We start from the raw sequence: 14,344 nt of genomic DNA on the forward strand, positions 1-14,344 counted from the left end.
GTTTCTGCTCCCACAGTTCTTTCTCAGGATGTGGATAACATTCTTTCTCATAAGCCCCTCAGAATTGTCCTGAATCGTTGCATTGCTGCTAGTAAAGTCCATTACATTTGATTTTCCCACAGTGTAATCTGTCTCTGTACAAAAGGAGCAGAACCAGGAGAACACTGTACAGAGACAGATACACTGTGGGAAAATCAAACCCTGAGCAATGGAGAGAAGCTGTAGAAAATCAATGCAGAAATCCCAAAGTAGCTGCTTGGCTTCCTCCTCACCAGTGGTCTTCAAACAAAGGCTGAATGATCATGGTGGATGGGGATCCTCTAGAGATGATTCTCAGGCAGGAGTATGTTGAACATGGTGATCTCTAAGATTTCTTTCTAATGCTAAGATTCTGAGATTCCCTTTGAATGGTATTCCTTTACTCTAAAATAAAGAGTTGAGACTTGAGGATCTCTACAATTTGTTCCAACTCAGATTCAGTGATCACAATTAGAGGAGAGATGAGGTGGATAGGGAAACCGTGGAACTAATATATCTTTCCTACTATTTCCATCCCTTTATGGACAGGCAATGCAGGCTTTTTTTTAGGTGTTATTGTATTACTTCCAGGACTTAAAGGTGTTACACAGAGATTCAGTTTATCTAGGTCTGTTGACTTGAACTCCTCAAAATTAAATGTTGCTCTCTTATTATTATTTTGCTCATCTTAGAATCCAAACTCTTATTAGCTATTTTTGTTCAATCTTTTCTGATCCAAAGATTATTCTCTTTGGTAGAAAAATTAATAATAGCAAAAGTAATAGTTGAATAGTAGGATTGGATTTGATTCCTGTAGAAAATTTAGACTGTATTATTAAAAGAACGGTTTGTGAGCTGGCTTCATCAAAAATTGGTAGTGTCATAATTCCCTATTCTTTTTTAATATGATCACTAGGATGATTGATCAAAATTCCATATTAACAAGACATAAGAATTTCAGTAAAGGATTAAATAAAGTATATTTTGAACCTTTTAGGTAAGATGAAGAGATATGCACTAGATCTGTATTGGAAAACTTATGACATACTTGTTGGAGCATGCTGAGGGGGATGCTCCCCTTCCCCCCTCTCTATACATGCCTGTGGACATTTCTCACATGACCCACCCCTCTGCCCAGTAGCCCAATGGGAGCATTTCCTCCCTCTCTTGTCTGGAGTAAGGAGGGGGTGGGACTCATATGTGGCATGAGGGTATAATTTAGGCACTTGGTCTCTAAAAGGTTTGCCATCACTATATTCGATCATAGTATTGAGTGGATTGGGACCTGATTGATTTACAAGACCCAAAAAGCCTTAATGGATCAATGTGAAACTGAAGAAAAATCTCTAGTGGAGCTACTCAGGGATCTGTCCTTGCCCATGTTTTAGTCAATATTTTTATCAATACCTTGGACAAAGATATAGATGACATACTTTCAAATTTGTACCTAACAAAAAGACGAGAAGGAAAAATAACACACAAAATGACTAAATTAGGATCTGAAAATATTTTAGGCTAGACTGATATTGTTATTCAGCCTGTTAGTCATGTCCAAATATTTGTGACTCCATGGACCATAGTTCACCAGGTCCTTCTACCTTCTACTATCTTCCTAAGTCTGTCCAAGCTCATGTTCATTGCTTCCATGATACTATCTATATATCTCATCTTTGGCCAAATACTTTTCCTTTTGCCTTCTATTTTCCCAGGAATCAGGGTCTTTTCCAATGAGTCCTGATCTCTTATTATGTGGCCAAAGTATTTATGCTTCATCTTCAGTAACTGACCTTCCAATGAATAATCTGAATTTCTTTAACTATTGACTGTTTTGATCTTCTTGCTGTCCAAGCCACTCTCAAAAGTTTTTTCTAGCTCTACAATTTGAAAGCATTTAAATCTGCAGTGCTCATCTTCCTTTATAATTCAACTCTTACCATAGCTATACAATGCTGCTGGAAAACCATAGCTTTGACTATACAGATCTTTATTAGCAAGATGATATCTTTGATTTTTTTCAGTATGCTGTCCAGGTGTGCTATAGCTTTCCTTCCAAGAAGCAAGGGTCTTAATTTTGTGGTTGTAGTTGCCATCTACTCTAAGTGATCTCTAAGCCCAAGAATATAAAATCTGACAGTGCTCCCATTTCATTTTTCATCTACCTGACAGAAAGTGATGGAACCAATTGTCAAGATCTTTGTTTTGTTTTTGTTTTTTTTTATGTTAAACTTCAAGTCAGTTTTTATACTTTCCTCTTTCATCTCCATCAAGAGGCTTTTTAATTCTTCTTCACTTTCTGTAATCATAATAATATTATTTGCATATCTGAGATTATTGATATTTCTCCCAGGAACCTTAATCCAGCTTTTGATTCATCCAGCCTGGCATTTCCCATGATGTACTTTGCAATAAATTAAATAAATGAGATGATAATATACAGCTTTGTCATATTCCTTTTCCAATCTTAAATCAAGCAGTTGTTCCATGTTCAGTTCTAACTGATGCTTCTTCTACATACAGGCACCTCAGAAGACAAGTAAGATGATCTTGTACTGCCATATCTTTAAGGACTTGCCACATTTTGTTGTGATACATATGGTCAAAGGTTCTAGCGTAGTCAATGAAACAGAAGTAGGTTTTCTCTGGAACTCCCTTGCTTTCTCCATAATTCAGAACAATTTGGTCTCTAGCTCCTCTGCCTCTTCAAAAACCAGATTACTCTTCTGGCAATTCTTAGTTCATGTATTATTGAAGCCTAGCTCAAAGAAGAATCTTGAGCATAACCTTGCTGGTGTGTAAAATGAGCACAATTGTTTGGTAATATGAACATTCTTTGGTATTATCTTTCTTTAGAATTAGGATGTAAATGGATATTTTCCAATTGTGACCATTGTTATGTTTTCCAAATTTGTTAGCATATTGAGTACAACATTTTATTTTATTTTTAAAACCCTCATTTTATGTCTTCGAATCAACATTAAGTATTGGATCCTAGGCAGAACAGCAAGAAGGGAAAAGCAATTGGGGTTAAGTGATTTGCCCAGGGTCACACATTTAAGAAGTGTGAAATCCGGATTTGGACCCAGGTCTTTCTGACTCCAAGCCTGGCGCTCTATTCACTGTGCTACCTAGTTACTGACATTTTAACATCATTTTTTAGGATCCTAAGGGAGATGATGTGTCTGGGTGCCAGGAATTTCGTTTTCATTTCAAGGCAACACATTTCAGGGTGGACAGTGACAAACTAGAGCACAGAAAAGAAATACCAGGAGGGTGAAAAAACTACAAGTCGAGTCAGGGGGATATCAGTTGAAGGAAGTAGGGATGTTTCACTTGGAGAAAAGGATGCTTGGGGAGGGAAGGAACTGATAGAGACCTTGAAGTGCCTGAGGAAAAGGGTTTAGATATGCTCTGCTTTACCTAAAACAATTGAGCTAGAAGAAATGAAGAGGTATTGAAAAGAAGCAGATTTCAGCTCAATTTAAGGACATCTGCCTCAAGAGGTACTAAGGTCCTCATCACTGTAAATCTTCAAGGGGAGTCCCTCTTGTTGGGCTGAAGAGATTTCTTTTTAGATGTGGGTTGAACTTAACCTCTGAGTTTACTTCCAATTCTAATCATTGTAATTCTGAGGTTGCTCCTCCTCTCAAAAAGATGCCTGATTTCATCTCTCTTTTTCATGATCAAATTTCTCTAATTAAAATAATTTCTTCTAAAATAATCTCTGTATTAATCATTCATCAAATTTGGAAATAATTCATCAAATATGTAAAAACTTTTCATAATCATAAAATTTATAAATAAAATCAATGAAGAACTGACTAAAATAAATTTGATAGGAAGTAGAATTTCCTTTTGAAGAACAATACCTTGAATTTCCTATAAATTTACATATTATTTTATTGCATTTACTATTTATCTCACTTTATATTCATGAATGCAAATATGCATACACACACCCACACAGGGACATCCTTTCTACTTTGTGGGGGCATGGCATCCCTACAATCTGGAAAATCCCCATAAAAATTTGACACTCCCTTTGTATCACAGAAATTTGAATTTTTTCTCTTTCTTTATTGGAGTGTTTACAGTACTTTATTGTAAAATTTGGGTTAGGTATTATTTGGTCATAGGTTATATGTCACTCAGTGTTAAGATATCTCTACATTTCTAGCATTTGTGTGTCATCTGCTGGCTTTCATATTCTTTTTCTCAAACTTTATCTTTTTATTTATTTTAACTCTAAAAAAGAAATTATATATATTTATGGTATTAAAAGATAAAATGTGTTGCTATTATATAATACTATATCTATATTTTATGCATGTCTGAGTTTCTAAACTTTTTCTGTCATCTGCTGACTTTTATGTGTCATATTAGCTTCTGCAAAACTACCTCCAAATTTCCATTTAATTTCTGATGCTGGTTCACAATATATGGAAACTGTGATGGGGAAAGTCGTGCTGAGGATGAGATACATACATACATTATATATACATAAATATATATATGTATATATATATATGTAATTATGCAAGCCTGAATCCATGAAGGGTGCCATGCCCAAGAGATATCAGGAATTTCTCCCTCTTGAACTCTCAGGATCCTTTCTTTTTCCCATTCACTATCACAACCTGCTTTGTATTTTAATTTTTTTCTTGATATGTCTTAGCTCCCTTACTAGATTGTAAAAGTTTTCTCCATTTAAGTATTTCCCTCAGTGCTTACCAGAGTGCTTTGCTTATAAGAAGCATTTAATAATTGATTCATTGAATGGTTATTAAAACGTTCACCTAAGCAACTAACTAACCCTCTCCTCCCCATTATAATTACTGTTGCTAATCAAGAAATAAATGCATGCCTGTAGCAACATTAGTTCCTTTATTATGATCAAGATAAACTGTGCCTCTACAGCTGACAATGTAAGCAAAAAGCAGATTGCTTTCCCACAAGCTGATAATTATAAACATCTCATTCCATTTGCCACTGTGGGCATTTCTCAACAAGTGTAGAAGTCAATGCACACTGATAATCTAATGAGAAGCCACATTCTGGTACTTTGCTAAAAGATAGGGTAAACCATTGGGCTCCTCCCTGCCCCTGGTTGACAAACTTGACCCTGAAAAAAATCATGACTTCCAAGATTTAAAATGGTTACAACTAAGAAAACCAAAAAAGCTTTCGGCTTCAGTGTTCCCAGTTTCATTGTCTCATGGGCCATCATATTTTAAACATCTTTTTTTTCTGCTGAGCCTCTGGAGAACTGACCAACAACACATACTGATGGTTCCCAAGCACGATCAAGGAAAGACCTGTCCACACTTAGCCACCAAAATGGCAAGATTCAGAAGGTCAGCTTTATCTAACCCAGTTCTATGGGAGATATTGATAAGCTGCAGAGAGAAACAAGTGGACAAACTGGAAAAATAGACCCCACATTATACCTAGAAAAGACATTCATTCTGCCCTTTGATCCAGCCATAGCACTGCTGGGTCTGTCCCCAAAAAGATAATAGACAAAAAGACTTGTACAAAAATATTCATAGCTGCGCTCTTTGTGGTGGCCAAAAATTGGAAAACGAGGGGATGCCCGTCAATTGGGGAATGGCTGAGCAAATTGTGGTATATGTTGGTGATGGAATACTATTGTGCTAAAAGGAATAATAAAGTGGAGGAGTTCCATGGAGACTGGAACAACCTCCAGGAAGTGATGCAGAGCAAAAGGAGCAGAATCAGGAAATCATTGTACACAGAGACTGATACATTGTGGTACAATCGAAGGTGATGGACTTCTCCATTAGTGACAATGCAATGTCCCTGAAAAATGTGCAGGGATCTAAAAAATACTACCCACAAGCAGAGGATAAACTGTGGGAGTAAAAACACCAATGAAAAGCAACTGCTTGACTACAGGGTTGGAGGGGATAAGACTGAGGAGAGACTCTAAATGAACACTATAATGCAAATTCCAACAACAGGGAAATGGGTTTGAGTCAAGAACACATGTGATAACCAGTGGAATCGTGCGTTGGCTATGGGAGAGGGAAAGGTGGGGGGGGAGGGGAGGAAAAGAAAATGATCTTTGTTTCCAGTGAATAATGTATGGAAATGACCTAATAAAATAATGTTTAAAAAAAAAGAAAAGAAAAGACATTCATAATCTACAATTTCTTCATCCCCATTTTACAGAAGAGTATATTGGGGCCAAGAGAAATGAAATGGCATATGCTCAGCCAGTGAGTGACAGAGTTGAAATGAAATGCTTTACTTTTACAGAGAAATGGTCACAAATACCATCTACTGCAATCATCCTCAGAAGAATGCAATGTTTTCTTTCTTTAGATTCCTTTTCCTTCCATTCTCTTTCCCCTCCTCCACTCTTTTTTCTCTACAGAGAAGAGTCAGACAGGTCAGGTAGAAATGATATTGAGCAACTGTTCAAGCATCTGTCAAAATTCCTATTTTTAGTGAATGAATATTTTAGGTAAATTTTTTTCTCCTCTCCAAAGGAAAGGGGATCCTATTAGAGGATTATACTGAAATCCTTTCTATAAGCTCTCTTTGGTGTACCACCATAGAGAAAGTTAGAAAACAGAGGTCACCTATTATGAGCTTCATCCCTCTTTCAATAGATATCCTAGAAGTTTTCTGAAGAACTGAGAAGAAGCAAAATAGGGTCCTTCCTCTTCCTTCTGCTGGGCATAGAGACAATTTATCTTTAATGTCTAGTGCCAAAGCAGATAATTTCAGACAAAAACATTGGAGGAGAAAGAAGTAGGTAAGAAGGACCAAATATTTTCATCACTTCATTTTTATGATTAAGTATAACAAGACTTAGAAAGGCAAAATATCTTGCCTACCATTAACTTTAGAAATTGTCTTAGAACTTGTACAAAAATGTTCATAGCTGCGCTCTTTGTGGTGGCAAAAATTGGAAAATGAGTGGATACCCTTCAATTGGGGAATGACTGAACAAATTGTGGTATCTGCTGGTGATGGAATACTATTTTGCTCAAAGGAATAATAAACTGGAGGAATTCCATGTGAACTGGAATGACCTCCAGGAATTGATGCGGAGTGAGAGGAGCAGAACCAGGAGAACATTGTACACAGAGACTGATACATTGTAGTATGATCGAATGTAATGGATTTCTCCATTAGTGGCAATGCAATGACCCAGGACAATTCTGAGGGACTTATGAGAAAGATCCTATCCACATTCAGAGGAAGACCTGTGAGAGTAGAAACGCAGAAGAAAAACAACTGCTTGATCACATGGGCTGATGGGGATATGACTGGGGATATAGACTAAATAATCACCCTAATGCAAATATTAAATGTAAAACCCAGTGGAATTGCTCATTGACTATGGGAGGGGATGGGAGGAGGGAGGGGAAAGAACATGAATCATGGAACCATGGGAAAATATCCTAAATTAATTAATTAAATAAAAAATTTCAAATAAAAAATTTGTCTTAGAAGCAAAGTAGAATCTCTCTCTCATTCCAAAGCCCTTTTGCCCCCACTTCTCCCTAGAAGATAAATGCAGTGGAGAGGGTTAATTTCTGTCCCTTCTTGACAAACCCCAACAAAAAGCTTATTATAAACAATTTCATGCTTAATAAAACCTATGGACAGAAGTAGACTTTTTGTATATAATTGTCTTAAATGGAAGATCCTGACTTCCCTCATTGTTTGAAATGCCTTTTACATAGTAAATGCTCAATAAAAAGGGGTATAAACAGATTGGTGAATGTCTTGATTCAGAGGTAGCATATCACCTTATCTTAGGATGTCCTAGCAAGTTGAAAATGGTGGCTTAAATTTAAGGATACAGTAAATATTGGGTCAGAACTTGAAGCACTGTCATTAGAAAGAAATCAAGTTTTTAAAGTAAAGAGAATTGGTAGTTGCAAAAGTCAAATGGAAAAGCAAGGAAGCATGGCCAGTTGCTCATGGGTCAAGCAGTGAGAGGTATCCCAACTAAGACTCAATTGAAGGATTGAACTGCCTGAGTAATCTTTCTCTTGCCAGTGGAAAGACAATCTGTGGAAAATTGTGCCCTTTGTTCATGGCATTTTCCACTGTGGAATGGTCATTTTCCTTTCAGATTTCCTTGTTATTCTGTCTCAGTTAAAAGCTTTGCTATTTTATCTCTGGATCCTTGTCTATTGTGAAAGAGAGGTATCTGAGCTGTAATTACATGACTAGGATTACCCAAAATATTCTACACTGGCCTGGGCCATAGGAAGAAATCCTGAAGCCATCTTAGACTCTATGGCACATTACAAATATTTCAATGAAAAAATTAAATGTGTAGTTCATGTGAAATGTCATCTAGATAAATGAATATAGGACTGAAAAAATATGAGGAATAATATGTCTTTGTAATCTCTGATGCTTAGTTTCAATTTTTTCTGAGGGGAGGATAGAGAATTCCCTATTCAAGGTGATTTAAGAGACTATTTAGAAAGTGAGCAAAACTCTAAAAAGCCTCAAACCCTTCCAGTGACTCTAAGAAAAGAGCTTTTATCATAAGAAGTTATCAGGCACAGAAAACTTTCCAGTGCTGTAGACAGAAATGCTATGCACGTTCAAATCTCTGACCCTCTGGGTAATCAGGCAGCAATTAGCACAAATCAGACACTGCTCACTAGATGGATTCTGGCTCTTCAAGACTAAAATGGACTTAAAGTGGATATGAGGTGATTAAACACAGTCCTGCAGCTTCCCCCAGGGGAGGGATGGCACAACAGTAGGTAAAAATGTGATGATTCAATGAAGTGAGGAGGGCTAATTAGAGAAATGAAGTATAAACTGCTTGATGAGCTGACAACCAAGTGGGAAATGTCCTATTTTAAAACAGTGCAGGTCCATTGTCCTAAGGGAAAGTGTGGGCCATACAGGCCAGATTCTGAATCTAAGGACATAGGAAGGAGAGAGAAAGGTATAAGATAACTATTATTGAACAAGGAATTTTATTGGTTATAAACCTTTATCTATACTATGGGTATAAATACATACAAATATACTTTAAAATATATTTATATAACCTCATGCACATAGAGTCACTGCTAATTTTTGTTGGTTGAGGAAGCAGAAGAAGAAGGCTGTGGCTTCATCTTTTGTTTCAATTAAAAGGTCCTCAAAGGATGGTCACATATATACTATTGACTTCAGTGACCAAATCAAGAAGTCAATCCATCAGTCAAAAATACTTTTTTGAGAACCTACTATGAGGGACAGCTAAGTGGCTCAGTGGATAGAGAGATAGGCCTAGGGATGGGAGGACACGGGTGGGTTCAAATCTGGCCTCAGATATGTCCTAGCTCTTTGAGCCTGGGCAAATCACTTAAACCCCACTGCCCTTTCCCTTATCATTCTTCTGTCTTAGAACCAATACACAGTATAGATTCCAAGACAGAAAGTAAGGGTTTTAAAAAAAAGAACCCACTATCAGTCAAGCATTGTGCTAAACACTAAAGATTCAAAGAAAAGCAAAAGACAATGCCTGCTCTCAAGGAGCTTACATTCTAATAGGGGAGATAACTACATACAAACAAGCTATATGTAGGATAAACTGGAAATCATCAGCAGAAAGAAAGCTCTAGAATTAAGGAGATTAGGGAAAGGCTTTCTATAGAGGGTGAGATTTGTATTGGGCTTTGAAGGAAGTCAAAGTCAGAAGGCTGAGAGGAGGAGGAAGAGCTTTCCAGGAATGGGGGACAACAGCTAGTGAAAATGACTCCTCTGGAGTTTGGGAGATGGAATATCTTAAAACATTCTATGTTTGGATATCTTCTATCATTTTAGAAATCTTCTATCATTGGATAGAAGATGATGGAGGAGGAAGATTGGAAAAGTAGAAGTGGGGTGCAGAGTGGGTTATAAAGGTCCTTTAATGATAAATAGAAGATATTATATTTAATCTGAGAGGTAATAGGGAGTAACAGGAGTTTACTGAGTAGAGAGAAAGAGGGTAGACATAGTCAGAAGTTGCCCGGGTGCATATTCCTTACTAACTTGTGCTGTATTGAAATCTGAGTTGGCAAGTGACCTGATCTCTCTTCATCTCAGGTTCTTTGAAGAAGCTGGACTAGATCATGGGTTTTTAACTCTGTGTGTGTGTGTGTGTGTGTGTGTGTGTGTATATTATAGACCCATTTGTTAGTTTAAAATAGCCTGATCTCTGATCAGATTTATGTTTTTTAATGGAAAAAATACATCAATTCCAAAGGCACCAATTATATTGAAATACAGTTAGCACTTTTTTTTAAGCTCAGAGATCTTAGATTAAGAAACTCTGGATTAGATGATCTCTGTTATGATTTCAATTAAAACCCATGAATTAACACATAAGTAAAACCTATGAATTTTGTGTCATGTTCACTGGTGCTATCCCTTTCATTTGTCAAAAAATAAAATTTGTAAACAGTACCCTGTTCACCAAATCATAGAATTTTAGATTTGAAAGAAGATTTAGTAATTATCTAGCCCAAACTATAAGCAAAAAGAAAGCCCCACTGTAACATGCTTGATAAGTAGTCATACAGAGTTTGCTTAAAGACCTCCAGTGAGAGGAAACCTCATCATCTTCAAGGTATCCCATTCCACTTTGGGCATTCTTAATTGTTAATTTTTTCCCCTTACATTGAGCCCAAATTTAACTCCTTGAAACTTCCAATGATTTTCTCTGGTTCTGCTTTCTGGAGTCAAACAAAATGAGTCTAATCTATTTTCCATATATATGGTAGCCCTTTCAATACCTGAAGACCTCCTCATGTCTCTTTTGAGTCTTCTCTAGTTGAAGCATCCTTAGTTCCTTTAAACTATCTTTATGTCTTTATAAGGACTCAAAGTCCTTCATCACCAGGGTTGCCCTCTTCTTCATATCCTCTAGTTTTTCAACGTCCTTCCTGAATTGTGTTACCCAGAACTCAATAAATCAACCAACATTTATTTAGTCTGTATCAAGTGCCAAGCATTGTGCTAAAGGGTGGAGATACAAAAAGAGGCAAAAACCCTGGGGGAGGGAGGGCCAGCTGGGTTGCTCAGTGGATTGAGATCAAGGCCTAGAAATAGGAGATCCTTGGTTCAAATGTGGCCTCAGACACTTCCCAGCTATGTAACCCTGGGCAAGTCACTTAATCTCCATTGCTGGGCCCTTACCACTCTTTTGCCTTGGAACCAATACATAGTATTGATTCTAAGGTAGAAGGTAAGGGTCTAAAAAAAAAAAGACAAAGGCAATCTAAGGACTAATACAATACTCCAAATAAAGTCTGATCATTGCAAAATCAGAGGAACCATGGCCTCCTTATTTGTAGCCTTCAATGCAGTCCAAGATAACATTACATTTCTTGACTTCCATTACACTCTACTAATTCACATTAAACTTGCAATCCACTAAAACTCGCAGAATTTTATAGGGTTGTGTAACCATGCCTCTTTCATCTTATATTTGTAGGACTTTTTTTTTTTTAACTTTTATCTTCTATCTTAGAACCAATGCACAGTATTGGTTCTAAGGCAGAAGAGCAGTAAGGGCTAGGCAATGGGGGATGAGTGGCTTGCCCAGGGTCACAAAGTTAGGAAGTGTCTGAGGCAAGATTTGAATCCAGGACTCCCCATTATCAGACCTGGTTCTCTATCTATTGAGCTATCTAGCTGCCCCTTTCATCCTGTATTTGTGAAATTTATTTTTCAGCTCAAGTGTAAGACTTTATATTTTTTAATTGGGTTGATAGCAATGCTTTATAGCCTCTTGAGGTCTATTTGGAACATGACTGTCATTCTGTGTGCTAGCTCTCCCATCTAGCTTGGTTTCAGATGAGCATGCCATCTATGCCTTTGTTGGAGTCATTGATAACAAAACATTTACCAGCCCAGATCTCTGGGCCAAACTGTGCCCAACTAACATTGTACTATTAATAGTTACTCTTTCAGGAATATTCTCATCTCTCCTCTTGCCATGGAAGACCCTGAGTTACCCAAAGCCATATTAGTGAGTGTAGGTTCTGTTGGATTCCATATTGACTTTGAGCATAGTTCTAGTAGACTTTGTCTGGTTACCCAACCTGGATAATCCTCCAATCACAAAGATAAGATTTTAAAACCAGGATGTCAAAGCAAATCCTTATCTCTCCTTGACTCCAGCTCTAAATTCTTTTTGCTGTGCCATGTTGCATCTCAAATACAATACATCACAGATACTTTTTCAATTATGATTATCTATTAATTATAATGTAATATCATGATTAAGTAGGGTGATGAAAATATTCATAGGATGGTATTATGTAAATTGGTGAATGATACAGTTGAGCTTAAAAAAAAGTAACAGAAGGCCAAAAAGACATACAAAAAATGACTACATAATTAAAGGTAGGTGAACATTATTATTAATTGCAGGTAAAGTCACACGGTTTGTTGCCAGCTATATACTTGAAGCCTTTCCAAATTGGTTGAACCATTTAGAATTTACACCATAACAGCAGACATACTGGTAAAAAGTACTGGATTTAGAGTTAGGAAAGATGTAGCCATGAATCCACCTTTGACCTTGTCTGGGTGATCTTGGGTAAGTCACGGAACCTCCATTTATCTATAAGACAGGGTTAATAGTACCTTCTGGGCAATAAGGATAATCAAATGAAATAATGTATGTGAAGTGCTTAGCAAGCCTTAAAACACCAAATATCAGCTTTTATTATTGTGCATAGCAAGCACTGATGTTGAGAACCACAGTCATCTCAATGTCATAATAAGGCATTACAATAAGACCCTGGTACAAGTCAATATTTTTGTTTAATTAGTATCATCACAATTGGGTCTCAGCTTTGCTGAGGTTTTTGTATTTTATCCTAAAAGCAAAAGGAATTATTGAAGAACTTTAAGCAGGGACAGAGCTGTGTTTTAAAACTATTAATTTGGCAGTTATTTGGAGAGTACAAAAAAAGAGAAACAATTTTGAATAGGGGAAATAGGAAAATGGAATTGATCTGGAGAAACTAATATTGATGCACAGGGAACTCACCAGCCAGCTTATATTTTTCAAAATTTAAGTTTAAAAGGTACAGGTGTAGGCAGATGACAGAGGATGGGCACAAAAAAAGGTGGCACGGTACTATAAGAATAATGTTCAGTATGAGCTGAGGCTGGTGAGGAAAGCTAAAGCCAAAAAAAGGGATGCGTTCATTTCAATTAAATTTGGAAAAAGAGCAGGACCAAAGAAAGGGGCAGTATAACAATTCAGAGTAGATGGGAAGATGATAACTATGGACAGAGAGATGAAATTGCTACTCAGTTTTGACCTTACTTCTGTTTCTTTGTAAAGGAGAATGACCTTTTGACAAGAAAGGACATAACAAAAACGATTCCCAAGACAAATAAGGAGATGGTAAGAGAGTACTTAACTACTTTGGGCAGATTCAAGTCACTTGTCCCAGATAAACTACTTCCTTGGGTAGTTAGAGAAATGATTGATGTAATGGCTAAATCACTATCAGTAATATTAGAAAGATCATGGAGAATGGAAAAGGAATTATAGGACAAAAGAGGAGAAAATATTATGATTTTTAAAAAAGAGAATAAATTCTGCAACTTGTGGGCCAATTAATTTGAATTTTATTTCTCGAAAAATTCTAGAACAGATTATCAAAGACATCATTAGCAAACTTCTTTGATTCATGATTATTCTTTTGGGAAAATTCCAAAACCCTTTAACTGACCCAAAGATTCCCATGAAAGCAGATATTTATCTTTGTAATACTAACATTTTAGATGAACTGTTACAAAGATGAACATCACAAAGAGTGCGATGGAGAGGCACATAGTAGGTATAAGTATAAGGCAACAAATAACCAACAAGGAACTCTTACAGAGTAAAAGAATTATATGCTAGGATAAAGATGGGATAGTCAGTTGACAAGAGAAAGGGAAAAAAAAGAAAAAAGAAAAATTAGTGTTCTACTGGTACCTTCAAAATTCCACAGACAAAAAAGTAGTAAAGAAAGCCTTCAATGTGTTAGCGGACTCTCCTGTGAGAAGTTCTGGGATGAAATGGAAGTTTAATAAGATTGGCAGGCATGGATTAGTTTTGATCTATATCATTGAGGGGAACTCTTGAATTAATGATATCGACAATCCCTTGTAATATTTAAGTAGCAAAATTCTAGAAAAGGAATGTGGTGATTGGAAAGAACCAGTCTTAGCCTTAATAATGTCATAAAAGACAAAATATATTTTCTAGTTTGACAAAGTGAAAAAACTGTTAAGTCAGAGGGATGCCATGGATTTAGTTACCCTACACATTAACAAAGCATTTTTG

Source organism: Monodelphis domestica, chromosome 4 (assembly GCF_027887165.1).
Source record: "Monodelphis domestica isolate mMonDom1 chromosome 4, mMonDom1.pri, whole genome shotgun sequence".
Taxonomy (NCBI): domain Eukaryota; kingdom Metazoa; phylum Chordata; class Mammalia; order Didelphimorphia; family Didelphidae; genus Monodelphis; species Monodelphis domestica.